We start from the raw sequence: 20,266 nt of genomic DNA on the forward strand, positions 1-20,266 counted from the left end.
CAAAAACTTAACTATAACCACTGAACCATGAAAATGAGGTCAAGGTCAGATGACACCTGCCAGCTGGACATGTACACCTTACAGTCCTTCCATACACCAAATATACCAGCCCTATTGCTTATAGTATCTGAGATATGGACTTGACCACCAAAACTTAACCTTGTTCACTGATCCATGAAATGAGGTCGAGGTCAAGTGAAAACTGTCTGACAGGCATGAGGACCTTGCAAGGTACGCACATACCAAATATAATTATCTTATTACTTATAATAAGAGAGAATTCAACATTACAAAAAATCTGAACTTTTTTTTCAAGTGGTCACTGAACCAAGAAAATGAGGTCAAGGACATTGGACATGTGACTGACGGAAACTTCGTAACATGAGGCATCTATATACAAAGTATGAAGCATCCAGGTCTTGCACCTTCTAAAATATAAAGCTTTTAAGAAGTTAGCTAACGCCGCCGCCGTAGCCGCCGCCGCCGCCGTAGCCGCCGCCGCCGCCGGATCACTATCCCTATGTCGAGCTTTCTGCAACAAAAGTTGCAGGCTCGACAATAACCTTGTTCGCTTGTCACAAGCAATTTTATACTACTGTCATGACAAATTAATCATCCATGTTGAAATTCTTTTCACAAGTTCTTAGTTTTTTTTTCAATTGTTTCACAGATATTTAGTAACACTTCATACTCGAATTCAATTCAAATACAAATATTTCTCGTTGACAAACTTTAAAAGTACATTTGGATCATAGTTCAAATTTAACATGGCAATAAAATCAAAATTGCTTCATGAAACAGAAGAACAAACAGTTCACTATAACATCTGTATGTTTTCCTATTTAACTTGAATTTCAGCGCTGAATGCATTTATATGTGATCTCCGCACCAAGTGAACTCAAATCACAGTTTTATTTACTACTTTTGTGGCATTCCTGGGGTTTCCCATGATGCCAGTACTTTTATAGTACTTTTCTAAAAATGTACTGAGTGTCCTTGTCAACTATGAGTTGGGTCATTATGATGTGTCACACCGGAGCTTTTGATGTTGGGTCATTATTTAGCCTGTGGTAAATCATTATTTGTACATGTATACCCAGTTACCCTTAAGTAGGCATAATCAACACTTCACCGCAAATAAACAACACCATGAAACTTCTTGTAAATGTTCACTCAACCTTGGTATCCGTTACAAGTACTCCAAAACATCCAAATATTTACATCATTTTCACTTTATCTGAGATTTCATGACTCATATTTTACTTATCTACCCCTCTTTCAATAACATTTTTTTTCCAATACCTACCATCTGCTTACAGAAATTTTCATCATCTTTCAAAGAAGTATATATAATATTAATTAGTTATAAAAATATAATATATCAATATGTGTAAAAATTAATAATGCTTTGTCACATGTTGTATACACAAAGCCTACAGTCTGACCTACTGTCCAAGGGGTCAAATTGTAATAGCAATATTATTACTATTAAATAAGCTTGTATAGTATATATTTGTTTAGGGGCCAGCTGAAGGACGCCTCCGGGTGCGGGAATTTCTCGCTACATTGAAGACCTGTTGGTGACCTTCTGCTGTTGTGTTTTTTTCTATGGTCGGGTTGTTGTCTCTTTGGCACATTCCCCATTTCCATTCTCAATTTTATTGGTCAATATAGATAGATAAAAGTTTTTAAAAGGACATTAGAATGCATGAATGTCATAGTAGCATTTTTACGAATTTGAGGTAAACTTCATAATCTTCACCCACCACCCTGGGGGATGCATACATTTCCATTTTCATCCAATAATGTTTAAAACCTACATTTATTGAATGAATCTTGCAAGTCAAATATTTAAAGGTTATAATAGACCTAAATTGGTTTTATTCAAGCTCTGACTGATTCAACAATTCAATTATAAAACTTAGAAAAACTTACTTATATATGACCTGGCATCTAAACTCTTGATGTGTGGACATGACCCAACCAGAACGATATAACTTCTACAAGTTTTGAACTAAGATCAGAATGAATTCCCTAGTGAATTTTTGAAAATGATGTTACCTCCACAAAATAGTATGCGTAATCCTTTAATATAGAAAAAAATACCCACACTGGAAACAAGTAGCAAAGGATAAAATAGCAAGCAGTCCAAAAATTCAAAATCAATCATAAAATTTCCAAAAAATGATTTTATAAATAGTACCACATAAAAAACTGCAATGAATAATAAATGTGCAAAATTTAGTACAAAGCCCCCAAGTCAGCAAAAAGTATGTTTAATTCCATCACGATTTTTGAAGTAGGGTCACAGAAAATGGGACAAAATTATAAAAATAAATTTTTAGGTATGTGGCTAAATTAAATAAATTAATGTTAATGCATCAAATCTGACAATTTTATCTTCAATGTGTTTTAATAAAATACATAAATCCTAAAAACTGCATTTCAATTTAATCTGAAATATTTGAATCAATATTATTTTTGACAGATACTTTTAGGTTTATAAAAGGATCTACAGCAATAATTCCTTTGAAACTAGTCTGTATCTTCCAGATCCAACTACACAAGCATAAAAAATTAACAAAACTTGAGCCTTACTACAAAGCTTGGCTGCTGATCAAAGATGTTGAGCAGTCAAGGCCATATTTTAAGGCTATTCACTGGTTCCTACTGTTTCCTGCTACTTTCTATCCTACTTTTATACTTCTAGCATATCTATACTTTACTATACTATACAAGATGGGTGCCACATGTGGAGCAGGATCTGCTCACTCTTCAAGAACACCTGGGATCAGTACCCCCAGTTTTTGGTGGGGTTCATGTTGTTAAGTCTTAATTTTTTATAATGTTGCGTTGTGAGTAAATAAACCATGGTGTTGTCAGTTTATTTAATTTCGATTAATGTGTTTGAATGTCCCTCTCTATCTTAAACACTTCTTTAAGCAATAACACTACTCAACTTCCTTAAATCTATGTATAGGTCAGGACCAAATTTTTTCCAATTCAATATAACTTTTTCAAAATCAATTCTCCCTCCCCAATTTTAGCTGAGTAAGAGACACTCTTTACTGCAAAAGCATAAATAAACTGGGTTTCAGTACTTTAATGTCAAAAAGCATTAATAAAAAAAATCCTATCTCTAATCTTTTAATTATGTATTACATCTAACATTGTTTTCACGGACAGAGTTGAAATAAGTCTTTAAGTAGTACACCAGTAACACCCTGTGATAACTTCATTATGTAAAAGCTGATTTAGAGGATTTAAATTTCAAAGTATTCATTGCCTATCTCTCCTTGATCTACGATCATCAATCTTTTTTTCTATTTCCAAATCTTCAGATATGGTCGTGACAATGCAAAAATCATTTGGTTAACAAAAGGTAAAATACTTGGGCAAAATGTCACGACTAAAATAGTATCAATGGTCAGTTAATTTTAGGTGTACACCCCTCATAGTTTGTATTGTAAAAATTCTGAATACGATTTTGGCTGTATTGTTCAGCATTATTGTTCCGTTAATGATGGGTTGAAAAAATCTGACAGGTCAGACATCTTTGGAGCACTTAGCTCAAGTGTTAAAAAATGCCCCGATGATTTAAAACATTGTAAATAGAATCAAAAGAATCAAAAGAATTACATACACCATAATTTGTAAGACAAGAGAACTAAATTAGCTTAAGAATAAGTGTATATAGATATAAGAAGATGTGGTATGAGTGCCTTTGAGACAGCTCTCCATCCAAGCCATTATTTGTAAAAGAAAAACCATTATAGATCAAAGTACGGTCTTCAACACAGAGCCTTGGCTCACACTGAACAGCAAGCTATAAAAGGCCCCCAAAAAACATCACAGAGCCTTGGCTCACACTGAACATCAAGCTATAAAAGGCCCCCAAAAAACATCACAGAGCCTTGGCTCACACTGAACATCAAGCTATAAAAGGTCCCCAAAAAACATCCAAACTATTCAAACCATATTATTTCAACATCTTTTTATATTTTGCTTCCAATTTAACAAACTTTTTACTTGGAGCAACACAAGTTTACAAGTTTTATTTGTTCTATTTATCAATTTAATTGTTTTTCTCATCTTAAATATTAAGGGCATACGATACAGTTACAGGGAAGGTAATGACGTTCCTAACGTAAAATGTTATTTTCGCGACGTCAAACTATGACATATCGGGAAAAGAGGCATTTTTCGACTGATTTTTATCATTCAAACTGATTTAATTTGAAAACGAGTGCATGGACCCCTATTTTTTAAAACAGCAATTTGTTTCATTTTGCAAGGAGATTATGTGACCCAAATTTTATAAAACTGTAAATAGCGCAATTTTTTAAATTTTGATAAACATGCAGCAAAAAATGACGTGTTTTCCTCTATTCATGAACATTTGATAAATATAGTTATTTCGGAATAAAATTGCATAATTTTTAATGATACTTATAAAATACAAAAATTACCGATTATTTAACAAAAAACAATTTGTGTTTATCTTTTACTGTGCTTATCCAGTGACCTTTGGGGTTTCACAATAGCAATGGCTCAAACAGTTTACCAAATTGCAGTTAGATTTCTTCTCCAACTAACTGATCAACTGGTAAAATATTTTAGCAGATTGCTCAAGTGAAATGTTGTTAGTATGAAGTGAGTGCTGTAAAATCAAAAGTAATACTTCCCATCCAGATCCAGTTACTTGATATCTTTGTCATTAGTTTCAAACACAAAAATGACTTACTATAATATGAGTCACTGAATAAGAAGGTCTAATTTTGACATGGAAACTTCTATCTTAAATAGATTTTATAAATAAATAGTTGAAAACATTGTTTTGTAAGTCTATAATTAATAGCTCCGTTTTCCAACAACAAGTTAGTGCATAATTGTAATTTGGATTTTTTTTTCTAAAGCAATTACTTATCTGCTACCATTAAAGGGAAATAATTTACATTACCGAAAATCAGCAAAATGTTGTCACAATTTTTGTCTGACAAATATCAACTTTCCTCATTTAATTTGTTTGTAACATTACTTTTATGATTATTAAACTTTTATCCTCTGTTTTGAAAAGAAACAATGAAATTTATTTTTAAGATGATTAAAATTTTGAAAAAATTGTAGGCAAAATCAGAAGCCAGGTATCATAGATTAATTTTTTAGTGTACAATAACTCAATAAAAATTATTTCCCTTTAATGCAAGCAGATCAGTAATTTGTATAGAAAATATTATACGAATCATAATTACACAAAAACTTTGTCTTAGAAGACAAAGCTATAAAATATACATCTACAAAATAATGGTTTGAACTATTTATTTATAAAGTCTATTTATGATAGAAGTTTCCATGTCAAAATTAGACCTTCTTATTCAGTGACTCATACTATAGTAAGTCATTTTTGTGTTTGAAACAAATGACAAAGATATCAACTAACTGGATCTGGATGGTAAGTATTACTTTTGATTTCACAGCACTCACTTCATACTAACAACATTTCACTTGAGCAATCTGCTAAAACATTTTACCAGTTGATCAGTTAGTTGGAGAAGAAATCTAACTGCAATTTGGTAAACTGTTTTGGTCATTGCTATTGTGATACCCCAAAGGTCACTGGATAAGCACTGTAAAACAAAAAAGTTATGTCTTTCTTTCGAAAAAGAAAATACAGACACAAATCTGAATTTTGAGCAAATATACAAAATTTCGACCTCATTTTACTCAAAAAGTAGCACATGAAGGTATATTTTTTATTACATATTTGATTTAATCAGGTAAAAAATATCCTATATGCAAATTTTCAGCAACTTGTAAATACAGGTTCAAAACTGTATCGTATGCCCTTAAAAGGACAAATTCAGACTTGATATCTTTGAACCCCTTACATTTAAACAAATATACAAACACAATTACTGTTTGAAAGTAAAGATATCTGTTTTTTTTATATCAACTCTTTCCCTTTGCCAAAAAACATGCAATGACGCCATAAAAATAAAATATTGAAATTTTATTCTTGTCTTACAAATTATTCTTTAGCAAACTCCAATCAATAGACAAATTGCATCTAAATGCAGTTGTGACAGAAATAACAAGATTGGCATGCTTTTATGTAGTTAAAGTAAAATAATTAAATTCGAAGACATCAAAAGTTTAGTAATTCACTTCATTTAATGACTGATTTATTGATTTTACTACAACTTTGAAAATAAAATTTGCATGTATCAATAATAGCACATCTATTTTTAATGCAATTACCTGCAAAGGTAAATCAAACATGTGAAAACCACATGCTTTGCTCCATTTGTGCCAATTTAACAATTTTACTATCATCTCCATATATGGTAGATTAACAAAGTCATGTGATCTCAGAAACTACAGTGGGTGAATGTGGCATGTTTGAAAGTCAAGGTTTCAGACCTCCAAAAAAGCAATTAAAATTTAATGATAGACTGCAAAATTTCACACCTGTCACATATTTTTTTCCCAAGCAAAACAATAGACATTTTTGTTTATCAAATTTAGGTAAAGATGAGTTAAGACTAAAAAAGAATACTGAAATATTCATAGTAAAGAAAGTTTACCTTGTAAGATGACAAAATAACACAAACATTTTTGTATATTTTCTGTGTAATTTATCTGTCAAATAGTTTAGAGTTCTAACCTGGAGGTAAATGCATGTTAAAATTACGTAATATATTAAGATACCATAGCCCCATTCTTTACATGTAAATGAATTAACAAGTATGTCATAAAGACCTAGACACTGCACGGCACAAACTGTTTAAAACATGTAGTTGATATTTCATAGTGCATGAATGAGTCTCAGCATGGGGTTTTTTGATTATGTGAATACTTGTGAATAAAAGAAACATGTATGGGATATAAAGTCAATGAGACAGCAACTTCACAAGACAGGAAAACATGAACAATATCTAAAGTTCAACATAAAATCTTGAATAACATAAAATTGTCTTTACCATTTGTCCAGGTGTGAATAAACATTAACAGAGAATAGCATACACTGCCAACATATCAAAATCTTTATGTATAAAAAAGGGATTGAATTTACTAGGGGTAGGGTGTTTCCCATCAAAACCATTGGTTACCCACAAGAGAGAGGAGATATAAACAATATAAATTAATTATTAGTTTATTAAATAACATCCTTAAATTCTAATAGTTCCTTTAAGTTACATAAAGTTCTAATCCTTTTTGATTACTTTTTGTATATCTCTGTCATATGAAGCTCCAATTCCTAGGCTATATGTTTGGCCCTTTTCCATTACATTAGCTCTTCAACGTTTTTGAACTTTCAATAATTTTGGACTTATTTGAAGCATAACTGATGAGACATTAATTTTTTGAAATGTGCATCTGATGGAAAAAATTGAGAGACATTTTTACTGTTACCTATGCACTATTTATGACGAAATTACAAAATATGTGTACATTGCACTTTATATTTTGAGATAAAATGATTACCATGACCCCTTTGTAACAGGCCTCATGAATGCAACGTTTCATTATATTAAAATGAACACCTATCGTACCACCGTGATGGGTTATAACAAGGCTTATAATTTTAAAACTACAAGATTTAATCTTTGAAAAAAATTACACAACTTCATTTGTTTTATTCTTTGTATGAAATCCTGCTGAATCATCATTATTTAAAGCAGATATAACCCCTTCACTTCAATACTATTATTCAAGAGACTGTTCAAATGACTTTTGAATTTTGACATTTTTACAATGTCATCACAGGGTTGTAACAATGAAAAAGACCAAATTTCAACATGAAATTCTTAAAATAATTATCCTACCTGAACTATTAAATCACTATGCGAAAATTCCACAACTAATAATTCCGAATCATATCTCGTACGAACAAAGTTTTCCCTCTTTTTTACCATCTGTTAAGTTAAAATTCAGGTCATGTCATTGTTGACATGAACAACCCGTGAGGTAAACACATTCCAAGGTGGGAAGATAATCCGAAAAAAGCTTATTTCCCCGACCAAATCTCCAGGTAACTTATAACACAGTGAAGAATCTTATGCAAACCCAACCTTACAATTTTATTACAAGGCGATAATTCCTAAGGTCAATAAGTACACCTTTAAATCATATGGACAGGTAGAAATAACAGGTAAAACTCCAATACACATCCCTAAGGTAAACTTGATATAACATGAGAAAAGACTGAAGGGTGGACATTTCATTAATGTTACATATTTTCATTCATAAAAATCTCCTAATTTATGACCTCATTGTTGTCTACATTGTGGGATCCAATCTTAATATTAACTCTATTATCTAGGCTGGGAAAAATTAGCCATATATCACATTATTTCAATTGTAACATTCAACTACAACTGTTTACATAAAAACATCATGTCAAGTTGTTTAATTAAAAAAGATATTAATACAGTCAGAACGGTACAACCACAAGAACATTAGATTTATTGATTGATGTTTGTTGAAAGTCAAGTGGCAAATATTACATTTTCACTGAACTAGTTCACATTTATGTTAAGGGTCCAGCTGAAGCCCACCTCTGCGTGATGGATAATCTTGCTGTGTTCAAAACCAATTGTTGGCCTTCAGCTGTCTTCTGCCCTTTGGTCTTTTTGACACATTCCGCATTTCCATTCTCAATCTTATTGTAGGATTAGAACAAATTATACAATAAATCCAATAAGTACTAGTTAAAGTACTAAGTGAGTTGGCCAAGATGAAGGAGGCTCCCGCCGGGTCAAAAACGACCTGCAACCTCTGGGCTTTTTAGAGGCGACTTCCGACCTGAGGGCCTTCTAAAAACGACCTGCGACCTGTAAAATTATTCAATAGGAGGAGAGATAGTGTCAAAGAGATTAGCTTTCCCAGAATGGTTTCTATGAATAGGAGGAGAGATAGTGTCAAAGAGATTAGCTTTCCCAGAATGGTTTGTATTCAATAGGAGAGATAGTGTCAAAGAGATTAGCTTTCCCAGAATGGTTTCTATGAATAGGAGGAGAGATAGTGTCAAAGAGATTAGCTTTCCCAGAATGGTTTCTATGAATAGGAGGAGAGATAGTGTCAAAGAGATTAGCTTTCCCAGAATGGTTTCTATGAATAGGAGGAGAGATAGTGTCAATGAGATTAGCTTTCCCAGAATGGTTTGTATTCAATAGGATGAGAGATAGTGTCAAAGAGATTAGCTTTCCCAGAATGGTTTGTATTCAATAGGAGGAGAGATAGTGTCAAAGAGATTAGCTTTACCAGAATGGTTTCTATGAATAGGAGGAAAGATAGTGTCAATGAGATTAGCTTTCCCAGAATGGTTTCTATGAATAGGAGGAGAGATAGTGTCAAAGAGATTAGCTTTCCCAGAATGGTTTCTATGAATAGGAGGAGAGATAGTGTCAAAGAGATTAGCTTTCCCAGAATGGTTTCTATGAATAGGAGGAGAGATAGTGTCAAAGAGATTAGCTTTCCCAGAATGGTTTCTATGAATAGGAGGAGAGATAGTGTCAATGAGATTAGCTTTCCCAGAATGGTTTGTATTCAATAGGATGAGAGATAGTGTCAAAGAGATTAGCTTTCCCAGAATGGTTTGTATTCAATAGGAGGAGAGATAGTGTCAAAGAGATTAGCTTTCCCAGAATGGTTTGTATGAATATGAGGAGAGATAGTGTCAAAGAGATTAGCTTTCCCAGAATGGTTTGTATTCAATAGGAGAGATAGTGTCAAAGAGATTAGCTTTCCCAGAATGGTTTCTATGAATAGGAGGAGAGATAGTGTCAAAGAGATTAGCTTTCCCAGAATGGTTTCTATGAATAGGAGGAGAGATAGTGTCAAAGAGATTAGCTTTCCCAGAATTGTTTCTATCAATAGGAGGAGAGATAGTGTCAATGAGATTAGCTTTCCCAGAATGGTTTGTATTCAATAGGATGAGAGATAGTGTCAAAGAGATTAGCTTTCCCAGACTGGTTTGTATTCAATAGGAGGAGAGATAGTGTCAAAGAGATTAGCTTTCCCAGAATGGTTTGTATTCAATAGGAGAGATAGTGTCAATGCGATTAGCTTTACCAGAATGGTTTATATGAATAGGAGGAGAGATAGTGTCAATGAGATTAGTTTTCCCAGAATGGTTTGTATTCAATAGGATGAGAGATAGTGTCAAAGAGATTAGCTTTCCCAGAATGGTTTGTATTCAATAGGATGAGAGATAGTGTCAAAGAGATTAGCTTTCCCAGAATGGTTTGTATTCAATAGGAGGAGAGATAGTGTCAAAGAGATTAGCTTTCCCAGAATGGTTTCTATGAATATGAGGAGAGATAGTGTCAAAGAGATTAGCTTTCCCAGAATGGTTTGTATGAATAGGAGGAGAGATAGTGTTAAAGAGGAAGCAACAACTAACACAATAAAACCAAAGAAATCAGTCACAGGACAAAATGTATCAAGACAAGTTAAACCTAAACAACAAACATGTTCACCTTATGTTACCATTCTATATATCAAATAAAGTTGACCTATTGCTTATATCGACATTATAATGAGACCTTGAACCTTGAAAATTAGGTCAATTCCAGATGAACTCTGTCAGTCTCATATGTACACCTGACAATCTGATCACAGATTCCTTTAAAGAGGTCTGCAATGTCATGTCAAACCTGTCTGATGGATTTTATACCTTGCAAAGATTATAAATACCATAGTTAATTGTCCCATTAATTATAATTACTGAAAAAAACCACTTAACTAGAGTTTTTTCAAGCAGTTCCTAAACAATAAAAGTAAGGTCAAGGACAACAGACATTTGCCAGAAGAAACTTATGAACATATTTATTTACAAGATATAATGTATCAAGTTCTTCTATGTTCCATTATATAAAGCTACATGCAATAATATTACTTTATTCCCTTAAGCCAAAAACAGCTTATAGGATTTACATAGTATAAATATTTGATAGATAATACGGAAAGAGCTAATATCAAGGCTGGATTAGCATCGCTTTGTCTCACAGGCCAGACAACTTTTTTAGAGTTGACATACCTACTCATCAAAATATTAGTTGTCTAGCATTTAACTTTATTAATCAAATAAATGTTTAGCCAATTATGAAGAAATTTTACCAATACATTTTGTACTAATTTCCCTTAAATGGTTTTATACTATTATTTGCAATTTCACTAAAATCCATTAGAAGTTTTCATGATGATTACAATTAGAGGCTCTCAAGAGCCTGTATCGCTCACCTGACTCTACTTGGGTTTTTGAAATCATATAAAAAAGATAAAATTTCGCTACAAAGTAACAACACTTGGCCAGCACCTCATAAGGAAAGGAACATTCATGCTATGTTTGATCTCATTCCATTCAGTGGTTCTTTAAAAGAAGTCATTTGTATGTATTTCCCATAGGGACCTATGTTAAACTAAGTCCCCTTGCTGGCGGCCATCTTGGATGTTGGATCGGCGACAATGTAACAACACTTGGTCAGCATCTCATAAGGAACATTCATGCTATGTTTGATTTCATTCCGTTCAGTGGTTCTCTAAAAGAAGTCATTTGTATATATTTCCCATTGGGTCCTATGTTAAACTAAATCCCCCGCTGGCGGCCATCTTGGAAGATAGATCAGCTACAAAGTAACAACACTTGGTCAGCACCTCATAAGAAACATTCATGCCATGTTTTGTTTTATTCCATTCAGTGTTTCTCTAAAAGAAGTCATTTGTATGCATTTCCCATAGGGTCCCATGTTAAAATAAGTCCCCCGCTGGCGGCCATCTTGGAAGATAGATCAGCTACAAAGTAACAACACTTGGTCAGCACCTCATAAGGAGCATTCATGCCATGTTTGGTTTTATTCCATTCAGTGGTTCTCTAGAAAAAGTTCAAAATGTAAAAAGTTAACGACCACAACAACGGACGCCAGACGACGGACGCCAAGTGATGAGAAAAGCTCACTTGGCCCTGTGGGCCAGGTGAGCTAAAAAATGGACCAGTCGTAAATGTCTGCTCATCCATTCACTGTTAGTTGAAAAGGTTCCTTCAGGGTTTGAATTTATTTCAGTTCATCTGTATTTTTTTTCATAAAAATTAAAAACAATGTCCATTATATAGATTAAAAGTAAACTTGACCTGTCTGATTTTTTTTTATCAAGCTCAAAACAAATATATGTAATTCTTTACTCTAAAATAACATATTTTTAAAGTTTGCTTTAAATGGATTTCAAGACTCAATTTCAAGAAAAATTTCAAAGTCCAGTCAATCAAAAATCAGAGTAGCATGCATGTTTACTTTTCAGACCCAAAGTAAATAGCATTACATTTCTGTCTATTTTGGTCTTATTCTGCTCAGAACTCTTCAAGAAGATCAAAATGTGAAATGTCATCGATGAGTGAAAATTGTCAACAGACAGGCACGCACTGATGGCAGTAGGTCATCTTGGGTTCTCTTCACAAAAAATCTTACAACAAAAGTGATCATATGATATACTAAAATGTAATTGACTAACCACTATTTTTTTTTATAGGATTTTTCGTATAAAGAGACCCTGGCCTTTGCATCACTATCACATTTTCAACATTATATGTTGCAAGATTAAAAATAGTAATTGTTTTTATTTCAATTGTTGGAAAGAGTCTCTGCTTTATGTTTTTAGGGACTCTTTTAACATGTACCTGGTATTATTGTAAACTGGGTACACAAATATGCATGCACTAGACATCTTCCGTCATCATTAAAATGCTGACTGATATGACATTCCTTACTCCTACAAATGCAAATTTGTTAAAAAAAAAATCTCCAATGGAAATTTTACCCTATTCAATATGTGGGAAATCTGGTACCCTAACAAAGCAGCATAAAATTTCTGACAGATGACATTGGAGATAGGAGATGCTTTCTATATCCAACTTTTCACCACCGAACAATCATTTTAGAATTACAATACTACAAAGAAATAAAATGCAAATTAAATGAATATTAAATACTAAAGTTATGTAATACTAAAATTCATCTCGAAAATATAATAAATTGGACCGTTTCAATGGATCTTTTCTCTGAAAATCAATTTAAGTTGTCCTAGCCTAGTACACAGTTACACCTTGTACTACAAAATTCTTAAGAACACATCAGCGCACAATTTATATATTGGAAAGGTTAGAAGACAGACGATTTATCAAACTTTAAAGGTGCAACACAGGTAAAATCATGACTCAACAGATCAGTTAGGTGACATCAATGCATCTCTCAAGAGTAATATTGCCAATGATTGAACCAAAAAGTTATCAAAAATGACCTTTGCAAGTACAGGAAAGTCATTTGAAGAATGCAATTTTTTCCCTGAATTTGCTTCAGCCAAATTATTATTTGCTAAAATGTTAGGATATATATATATTTTTTTTTAATTTGCATAGCAGATCACTTTACATGATCTTCAGATTATTCGTTATTTTTTATTGACCTCAAAGACTAAAGTTAATATTTCTTACTGTCAACAGAAAGGTTGTTGTAACTAATTTTTTTCAATGTCACAGTCAGGGCGGATCCATGATTTTTGAAAGGGTCATAATTCCTGATAATTGAATAGAAAAAAATAATAATTAAACAATATACATGTATACATGTACTTAAAATCTATATTCATGAAAAATGTGATTTTTTAAATTTTTTGGCAATAAAAAAAAAGGGATCTAGAGTGTTAATCCCCATTTTATTGACAGCTACATGTGTAAATCATCAGAATCTTTACCTCAACGATATACTTCTTAGTCCCTCTGTTATGTTACATATGTTACTATTAGGTACACATAAACGGCAGTATATAGTAATAACTTTTCAGAAATTATTCCACAGGTGTAGGTTTAATATGAAACTCATTATTTCATTTCATTATGTCAAATAATAAGGCTACTATTTATACTACAACTTTCAAGTAACTTTATCCAGGTGTAGACATTTGAGTATTAAAAAATACAGGTAACAATAGAAAAATATGACCTTGACCCAATAATTCACAGTCTTCTGATCTTTTTGAAAACCTAATTAGAATTGCTGAACACCTTTAACAAAAACTAAGATGACGCTGGAGTTTTGACATGAAAGCCCCTTTAGACTAATGTGTGAAAACCGTGTCCTATTGACTGTAGTATCGCGATGTAAAATCGTGTCCTATTGACTGGAGTATCGCAATGTAAAATCTTACTACAGATGTGCGTTAATTAACATGTCAATAACGACAGGTGAAAGGTCAAATGATAATTGGACGAAAAGATATCAATGCCTTCTACCATGTACTTTAAAAAGAGAATAATCTCCTCTTTTCAATAAAAGAAGATGTTGTTCAAATATGATGTACTTGAAAGCATATTATTAAATTTGAAGGCAGGCGAGTGATTTGCATACTATTGTAATAGCGAAAGGCTTAGCAAAAAAAACTTAAACAAGAAACAAGTAACCAGAGCACTACATGTACCTTGCTTCAAAAATCCAGCACCAACTCAGCCATTTTTTTGCTGTTTTTTTTCTTCTTTTTCTTGTTTCCATAGCAGCAGATGTTTATTTGACCTTTCCATCACGCACATAGTAGTTAGTGTAAAAATCAAGCTATATATGTACTGACATTATAAATTAACTTATTTGACTAAGATTGTGGCAACATTATAAACTTTTATTTCATTCCATTATTACTATGAGTTCTGTATTAAGTTGATATTAGAAGTTGTCGAAGTGTCAATTAATGGTATGTTCAAAACAAACTGTCATAAATACTCTTGGTTTATTGCTCACTCAAAGTCAGATGACCTTTGTCAATGAATCAAAACATCTCCATTCATTGAATTAAAAATACGTCAGAACCTTTATTCTTAAAGGTTAAGGGATGTTAAATTGGCAAACAAGGTTTTCTTTTGAAATTTGTGAAAAACAATAACAATACTGAAAAAAACAAATACTTATAATACAAGGTCATTTCACAAATCTGAAACAAAATGATTTAAACATCCTATCAATAAAGATTACCTACTACTGCATGTTGTGCAGAAAAAATTCTGGAAAATCCAAAGAAATAATTTTACAAAATTCATCCAAAATGCAGTTTTTCTCTTAAACAAAGTGAAAACGATCAAGAAAACTTCAATATCAAAGCCTCCATTATGGTCCTTCGATGGCTTATTTCCTCGTCATGAGAGAACACTAAAACGTGGAGTGTTTACAAGTTAAAGTGTGTGTTTACAATGTGTAAAGGGCCACACTTCCTGACGTATACAATATTCTGAAGTATTATTACTTGTTAATTGGCCATGTTAAAGAGGACAAACTCAATTTCCTTCGATTAATTAACAGAAACTGTGAAGATACACTGCTTGCTCTAGTAATTTCAATATAAAACTCCTTAGTTACTGGGATATTTAGTTTTGAATACTGTGACATAAAAGCATCACAGCTTAGATGGTCAATGTTAAAAAAAATGGCTGCTATATGACATAATGTTTCCAAGAGGTGCTTTACATGTCTTTTTTTAATTTCATGTTGAAACACACACAAATTGTCTTCATTGAATCCATTGTTTTAACTTGTCCAGAAACTGGACAAATTAATTTTACCAGACAGATGTAAGCATATTAACAAGCATGGACAAGAAAAAAGTCATATCAATTTAATGAACTTATATTTTATTTCTAATTTAATTAATTAATATTGTACTTGATACAAAACAATTCATAAATGCTTTTATTTGGTGGCATTGACCTTTTTTTCGCTCTATGGTTGGGTTGTTGTCTCTTCAACACTTTCTCCATTTTATTTATTTTCAAATTTAGACAAAATCGATTATTTCAAATTAAATATTAAACTACTGAATGCTGAAATGTCTAAGGACATAACAGATATACATTAATGATTCCGTACTACAAAAGTCAACGACATATTTATATCTATTTGTACTCTATAAACTGTAACGGGAACAGTAGAATATAAATTTGAAAAGTGTAAATTCGATGCTTTATTACTACAGGTTCACATAGTTATATAATTCCAATGAGTGGTTGTCATAATACTAGACACTTAAATATGCACTGCTTACTTTTACAGAGTATTATAACAACAACATACATCATACAGATGCCCCAAAAAGTCAAAACAATCAATATTTCATGTCTGATCCAAAACTAGTAATTACATTCACAAATTTGTATGTAATTATATACCAGAATAATTATCCTCCAGGGATAATCAGGTTATATATGGAATCAAAGATAATGAAATAAAGTGAGCTTATTACGTGACAATAATAAACGTATTAATAAGCCACTAAAGAGAGGAATTATACTCTAAAAGCATACCGTAAGCTTCTATTGTAACACCTGTTTTATTACCAAATAATACATAGTATTTACAATTTCTCTACTATATATACTATTTCTATACTACGAGCTTCCTCCTGCAGTACTACATATTCAAATATAAATAGGTCATGATAGACTTGCAGAGGTCAGGGTACTATAAAGTTTGCTGATAAATATTTATATCTTCCTGCTTTCATTTTAACAATTTTAACTATATATTTATTTAAAAGATGTTAAGGAGGCTCGCGGGTACAAGATTTTCAGAAAAAAATTAAACATTATTTTTTCATTACAAATTTTATTCATTGCCTTAAGTAGTTGTTACTTTATCATAAAGTCCAAAAATCATTCCAAAAAATCAATTCGTGTTGGCCCCAGGTGACTTTTTAAATGTAGATATCAATTGAAAAAGCTCCAAATTATCTCCCTTTGGTGCAAAAATGCCATTTTTTGGCATTAAAATTGAAATATCTTTTTTAACTCATCGGTGACCTATACTTTTTTTTGTTGTTTTCGAATAAGCTGTACATAAACTAACAAAATGTAAAATTTAAGCGATTCCTGTAATTTAGTTCTTTTTTATTTCGATATTACCGATATTTCTCCTATTAGTTCAACAGAAAAAAAGGACATTAACAAAAATGTATGCTTCTTTCGAAGGCAGATTGTGAGCGTAAATGAACGGTGACCCCATTTTTTTTATTTCATTTTTCTATTAAGTATAAGATAAAGTTCATTTATAGAAAAATATAGAGAAATCCTATATTGAATAAAAAAAATAATTTAGACCCGCGAGCCCCCTTAAATTGCAATAAAGTATCTAAATTAAGATTTAAGTAGTAAACATGAAGGGTTAACTCTATCTTTAGAATTTCAATAGTGGGTCAATTATACCAAGATATATATGTGTTTTGGTAATGTAGTTAACTGTGGATCATTATTAATTGTTGGATAACATTTTTTGTGTGGATTTCCTGGAAAACAAGCAAAGTGCTAATTAAGATATTCAAAGTACAAATATTCTATACTGTATGCAGACCTTTTGCAAAACCATGAAAAAAAAAAAAAAAAAAAGAAATCAAATATGCACGATTTCAAAATGCAATTTTTCCTCGATTTGTAAATATTTTGCCTTACAGGTCACATTTTTTTGTACGATAAAGATAACTTACGATAATAAGCAGTATCCCAGTCAGAATGAATTATCTAACCAGATTAACTAGGAAGTAAATCCCTTTGTCACCACAATTTTAAGATTCTGAGTATCCTAATAAATTTTGTGTGATGAGTTAACCACTAATTATGATGAAATAATCAATTTTATACATCTTCATCCTGATTGAAAATTTAACACTATACATGTATGTACTTTTGACATGCTTTAATTCCACTTTTATTGATTAAATACAGTAGAACTAGATCTTTCAATTGTTTACATGAGGTGGGGTAGTAGGGGTCAAGATCCTGAAATCCCTGGATTCCCAGGCTTAAAAAAATGAAATCCCTAGGTCCCGAATTTAAATCCCGACATCCAGAAATCCCCAGCTTAAAAACACTCCATCACGAGGTCCCGATAAAGGCCCTATCCCCCTCTTACTTATACATGCCTCATGTATCGTAAAAGATTCTGGTAGTAAGAGATAGATCCTATAAATGTATGAATGTCTTACTTAAAGCAACGATTTTCTTTTCTATCCCTAGGGCGGGTATAAAACACTGCCTTCAAATCTGCCTTGTGATGAATAATGATCTTTTTAAATTGCTGACAATTTATCATTTTTGTCTTGAAATTTGCTAGCCTCCAAAAGTTTGGAAATCATTTTATAGTAAAGGGATGTATCTATCAGATTCCTTTTCTGAATTTAGCCTCACATTTGGTCCTCAGCAATTCAACATTTGTATAAGGTTTTGGACTAGAAAATAAATGTATTTGGTGCAGTTAAACTGGTACCTTAAATTTTTTTGCAGTCGCAAATAGAAAATATCAATTACAAGACACTTTTAAAGAAATAATTTCTATTTATGCTTTCATTTGCAAATATACAACTTCAAAAAAAATTCCAGCTTCCATATTCTTGCAATTAAGAGAATAAAATCTGATCGAAATAATGATTTTATACTTTGCATGCAACACATGTCTTCATATACCACAAACTCAGATATCGCTAATGAGCGATAAAATTAAATGTATGAAACGGAATGCACTTACTTTCTCTGGCTTTGCTATAAATCCTATAATCTTGTACTCAATCCTCTTAATGTAACTTACTTCCTTGTTCAAGATTTTTGCATTGAACAAATTTCGAACAGTATAGACGGAATCTTAACAGTAAATACTGAAGAAATTCTCCTTAATTAAACTCCTTTAAATTCATGATATCAATTGCCAAAAGGACTGACGCCCAATGATCAACTGCAGAACAGAAGCTTCTGTTTATTGTCAAGGTGTAAAAATCCTTGTAAATTTCTCAACTTTCACTTTCACGCCCAACAAACTTGCAATCACATCACATGTTAAATATTGAATAGTGATAATATAAATTTGACGATATGGAAACTGCGAAAACAAGAAATTTACCAACTGGTGCTTTACATAAGACTATTTATGTTATATTGATCTAAACCAGATTAAATTGACTGTCCTTTTGTGTTTACTACAAGTGATTCATATATACACATAGATAAAACATGACTTGTATGATTCACGTCAGTTGTATTTAGGATAATATTTACCCACATGGTGTCTGTAGTAGTAGAAGTTGTAGTTGCCAAAAATAAATCTGATGATAAAATCATCTGTAGTAACTCGAGATAGGGCAATGTAACTATACTGTGACTTTACCTATTGTAAGTGTCCACAAATACTGAATTTATAAATGTCCCAAAGTTATTTAGCGATGTATTAAAAAAGTATTCAAAAAAATTGACAATTTTAATATCTTTAAAGGTACATTTTTGTACTTTATTCTTTTGTTTCACCTGTTAACTTTTTGACTGATTTTAAAGACTGTAAGCTCTCCTAAAATTCATGTAATTTGCAACATAACATCTAGCACTTAAACACAAACACACAACCAACATCTGTGTAAAAATTCATTTGATGTTTGATATTTTTTTGAAATTCATAACTTTTATAAAATCTCAGACTTTTGAGTTTCTATGGTAACAGGTTTTTCTTTATTTGTAAATATTTTAAACCTATGTACAAATAACCAACATGATCGTCAAAGAGGTCAAACCAGAAAGGTTGCTAAATAGTTAGGGGCACAAAAAAAGTACTTACTTTCAAGTAAGGATCTGAACTCCCAGCCCCTTTCTCCCAAAATATATAGCTTTATTTTCAAAATTTATGAGATTTATTCAATTGAAACCCCTATATCTGTTTGACCTTTTTTTTTCTGAAAGTGCAAACTCCGCCCCATTCTTTAATAAGTTATTCTGATGGGGTAACGTGTTTGAATGCCTTGCTTAACTTTATTAATGCAAAATAACTTCATTCTAATACTATGTTAGCTATTTGCGTAAATATAGGGTATGATTATGAATGGAACCCGATGAATAATATATTATCAAATAAATCTTTTTTATAACTTAAAACTTATCTTATTGATTGTATCAATATAAAATTTTGCTGCAGAATTTAGATTAAATTGCATTTTTACTGCATTTTTCAGTCATATCAGAATTATATCAGCAGCTAAATATAAAGTTTTAAATCTGGTGCTTGATAAAATTAGAACTGAAATATGCTAAAAACACCTGGATTGCTGAGAGTATGAATGAAAATAACATGCAAAAAGATTAAAATCAATAAATCTATTCTCAACACAAATTGAATTCCTGAAAATTGATAACCAGCATGTGAAAAGAATGATTACTTTGTAGGAAGTTTGAGGTGCAAGAAGGCATGTTCAGCTCCAACTC

At 31.8% G+C, this 20,266-nt stretch overlaps 1 protein-coding gene across 7 annotated transcripts in view; it reads right to left on the reverse strand.

Moving 5' to 3' along the window:
* Positions 1-20,266, reverse strand: part of LOC143079636 (uncharacterized) — a 66,010-nt gene that overhangs the window by 14,491 nt on the left and 31,253 nt on the right. The window contains exon 1 of one of the 7 annotated variants that reach the window (XM_076255080.1): positions 18,552-18,974. The exons of 3 other annotated variants lie outside the window; for them this stretch is intronic. The gene's annotated coding sequence lies outside the window, so the exon portion shown is untranslated. Of the gene's footprint in view, positions 1-7,826; positions 8,738-15,017; positions 15,877-18,551; positions 18,975-20,266 lie in introns of those variants that run through there. 3 more of the 7 variants (XM_076255084.1, XM_076255082.1, XM_076255078.1) reach the window with 3 other exon arrangements.

The sequence above is a fragment of the Mytilus galloprovincialis genome, chromosome 6 (assembly GCF_965363235.1).
Source record: "Mytilus galloprovincialis chromosome 6, xbMytGall1.hap1.1, whole genome shotgun sequence".
NCBI classification, from domain to species: Eukaryota; Metazoa; Mollusca; class Bivalvia; order Mytilida; family Mytilidae; genus Mytilus; species Mytilus galloprovincialis.